General features: G+C 46.2%; 1 pseudogene; it reads left to right on the top strand.

The window, feature by feature from the left end:
* The first annotated feature begins 1,013 nt into the window (after positions 1 to 1,013).
* Positions 1,014 to 3,263, top strand: LOC111557098 (annotated as a pseudogene).
* Positions 3,264 to 4,162: the final 899 nt, after the last annotated feature.

Genomic DNA, 4,162 nt, shown 5'->3' with positions numbered 1-4,162 from the left:
CTTGGAGGCACCCAGGGTTTGCCAGGCAAGGGGTTTCTCCTCACACTGTTCTCCACCGGTTGTCCAGCCCAGAGCCAGACTTGCCCAACCCAACTGGGGAGCCCAGATCACCTTTTAGAGAGATGATTCTCTCCACCCAATGGCGATTCCAGAAGAGGCACAGCCACTTTGCGTAGCAACAGCATGTAAATCCTTTTCACTTAAATAGTGTATTACTGGGGCACCTGCGTGACTCAAATGGTTGAGTGTTTCTTAATTCCAGCTCAGGTCATAATCCCAGGACTGTGGGATCCAGCCCAGAGTTGGGATCTGCAGTGATCATGGAACCTGCTTAAGATTCTCTCTCTCTCTCTCTCTCTCTCTCTCTCTCTCTCTCTCCCTCTGCCCCTCTGCCCCACTCTCACGTGCTCTTTCTCTCTAAAAAAAAAATTAAAAATAAATAAATAAATAGGGTGCCTGGGTGACTCAGTTGGTTAAGTATCTGACTTCGGCTCAGGTCACGATCTCACAGTTTGTGAGTTGGAGTCCCGCATCAGGTGAGCTCGAGCCCAGCATCAAGTTAAGCACGAGTCCCAGTTTGGGTACACACGAGCCCCGCTTCCTGTGAGCTCCGCTTCTCTCTCTCTCTCTCTGCTCCTCGCTCACTTGCACCCTAAATAAATAAACAGTATATGACCAGTTCAGTTAAATTGCAGTCTTCCAAAGATGCTTTCATCTGCACATTTTACTACAAACAATATATATTTTATGTAATTATTTGAATAATGATGAGAGGACACCTAAGGAGAGCTGATGGGGATTAAGGGAGATAGAGCCCTTTCAGTCCCACTCTCCCCTCTGCCTTGGTCCGTTTGCTCCTAGTCAATTACTTTTTTTAACATATAAAGAGTCATGCAGCAATAAATCAAGAAATCCTTTTGGCCCAGGCTTTGTGGTACCACACTATAGGCAGACTGTGTGCAATTGCATCCCCAAATTGCAAGAAGTCAGCTCAGACTAGACTAGGTGCAGAAATGCTTCAGTTTTATGCACAGAAAACTGGCCTTGGAGGAGGGGCAACTGAGTTTCCAGAGGGTATGACATGACCCGCCCCCGCCCCCAGATTTATTATGTGCAACTGTGTCCCAGAAGAGGCTTTTGGGGGACATGGGAATTTATATATCCCTCATCTGTTCTGCAGAATGCTTCTAATCTCTTTGCAGGGTATCCTGGCACCCCTGAGTTCCCTTTATAAATTTTAGATATGTAATTTTAAGCAAGTGATTTGTGTCTGGTCTTCCCATCAATCAGAGCTTACTGTTGACTTTGTCAATATCTTGGTGGTGTATTATCTTTAATACACAAAGAACACATATAAGCCAAAAAAGAAGACAAGCACCCTAATTGAAAAATGGGCAAAAAACATGAAAAAATATAATTCAGGGTTGCCTGGGTAGCTCAGTCAGTTAAATGGCTGACTCTTGATTTCTGCTCAGATCACCATCTCACCTGTTCGGGAGGTGGACTCCAACCTCGGGCTCTGTACAGAGCCCGCTTGGGATTCTCTCTCTCCCCTCTCTCTGCTCCTTCCCTGCTCGTTTTCTCTCTCTCTCTCTCTCTCTCTCTCTCTCTCTCTCTCTCTCTGTCAAAATAAATAAATAAGCATTAAAAAGAAAAATACAATTCATAAAAAGTTAAGAAGTGCCCAGTGTTAGTGAAACTATCCCTCACCTTCTAGGACTATGCATATAATTTTATACAACTAAGAATAATTTCAGGGGCACCTGGGTGACTCCCACCGTTAAGGGTCTGACTCTTGGTTTCTGCACAGGTCATGATCTCGCAGATTGTGAGCGTGAGCCCTGCTTAGGGCTCTGTGCTGACAGCTCAGAGCCTGAAGCCTGCTTTGGATTCTGCGTCTCCCCCCCCCCCCCCCTTACCCTCCCCTGCTGGCACTTTGTCTCTCTCTCTCTCTTTCAAAAATAAATAAACATTAAAAAAATTAATAATTTAAAAATGTTTCAAATCTGTATACTCTTCCATCAAGCAATTCCACTTCTCCAAATGTATCCTATGGAAACATCTGCCCAACTAAAATGGACGTACAAGGATTTTCGTTGTAGCATTATTTACTACCGGAAATTTATTATAGGAAAACTGCGGGAAAGTCCAGCAAGAGAGTAGATTGGGACTCCACCAAGCCTCCGCCAGACGCGCGGAGCTGAGCCAGCCCGACCGAGCGACGAGTGCCCTTCTCCCTCCTGCGGAGCCCCAGCTCAGACCCTTTCCGCGACCGGGACTCGGCCCACAACCGCCTCTCCCACCAGGCCTGCGGGCGGCCGGGGCTGCCCGGGGAGTGAGCGCAGCGGTTCGGCCACAGCGGGTGGCCGTTCTCCGTGCGCTCCCTGCCCGTGGCCGCGGTCTAGGGCCCCGCCGCGGGGGCCGCGCCCGCCGGCGGCCCCGGGCTCGGCCGGTTAGCTCAGCGACGGCGTCTGGAAGATCCCGCAGCCGCAGACCGCTGGCGCGTGTCCCTGGAAGTCAACCGCTCCGCCTCCGAGGAGCCGACGGTCGAGAGCGAGGAATGCGTAGTGGATGGAAGATCACTGGCAAGCTCGAAGAGAGGTAGGACGGCCATGGCTGCTTCTCCCCGGGCTTCGCTCAAAAACACACGCTGCCCCCTGGTGTGGACCCCACCCTGGTCTCCTCCTCTCTGTCCCCTGAGGGCAGGCTCGCCGTGGGGGCCTCGATGACCAGCCAGCTTGAGGCCCCAGAAGCTGGGAAGCCGGGAAGCCTGGAGCCAAGTGGAGGCCTTAGCCTTGCTGTACACCCTCCCCCTCAGTAGCCACCTCTGACCATCCCCACCTGCCAACCCGTGAGCTCTTTTCATACTTTACCTTCTGTTTTTGTCAAAGTTCGAAGCAACTCCCCACCCCACCACACCCTCAAAAAAGAGCACATTGGTTCAACTTTTGGTTAACCATACAATAGCCCACGAAGCTATTAAAAAGGATAAGGTAGATCCGTACCTCTTGATGTAGCCAATATGTCCTCCAAGTATTGTCAAGTTAAAAAAAAAAAAAAAGATTAAAAACTAGTATGTTCCCAATGAATCCTTCTATATAAAAATAGAAATCTATATATACATTGAAACCCTGGAAAATTATACAGCTCATTAAACTTTTATGATGGGCTAGCTTTGGGATGGATTTAAATTTTCCCATTCTTGGGGTGCCTGGGTCACTCAGTGGGGTAAGCATCTGACTCTTGGTTTGGGCTCAAGTTGACGTCACAGTTGGTGAGTTGGAGCCTGCATGGGGCTCCGTACTTACAGTGTGGAACCTGCTTGGGATTTTCTCTCCCTCTCCCTGCCCCTCCCCTGCTCTCTCTCTCTCTCTCAAAATAAATAAATAAACTGTAAAAAGAAGTTGTCATCACACACACAGAATTTGTAACTGGTTGGTGACAGATGTTAACTGAAACTAATTATATGCCAACTATGTCAATTATACCTCAATTTTAAAAAATGAAAAAGAAAAGGCAGAAACAGAATAGTGTAAATAGCATTCTACCTGTTTTTGTAAGAAAGAGAGAGAAATAAGAAAAAATATGTTTTTAAGCCACTTTATTGAGGTATAATTGACGTAAAAAAAGCTGTACAAATTTGATGTATACAACTTCATGAATAATAGAAACTTATCTATATTCACTTTTTTATCGAAGTATAATTGACATATTATATTAGTTTCAGGTGTACAACATAACGACTCAATATTTGTACATATTGCAAAATGATCACCACAGTAAGTCTAGTTAACATCCATCACCACACATAGTTATGAAACAGGTTTTTTATGATAGGAACTTCTAAAATCTACTCTCTGAACAACTTCTGAATATGCAATACAGTATTTTTAAAATATATTTTTTTATTTTTTAAAGAGAGAGAGAATGCATGAACAGAGGAGAGGGGCACAAGGAGAGAGGGAAGGATCTTTTTTTTCAAAATTTTTTATATTTATTTATTTTGAGAGAGGGATAGCACAAGGAGGGGGCAGAGAGAAGGAGAGACAGAATCCCAAGCAGGCTCCACGCACCATCAGTGCAGAGCCTGATGCAGGGCTTGAACTCACCAACTGCAAGATCATAGCTTGAGCAGAGATCAAGAGTCAGACACTTAACTGAC

Source organism: Felis catus, chromosome D2, assembly GCF_018350175.1.
Source record: "Felis catus isolate Fca126 chromosome D2, F.catus_Fca126_mat1.0, whole genome shotgun sequence".
Classification (NCBI taxonomy): domain Eukaryota; kingdom Metazoa; phylum Chordata; class Mammalia; order Carnivora; family Felidae; genus Felis; species Felis catus.
This window is presented reverse-complemented; position numbering and strand designations above follow the sequence as displayed.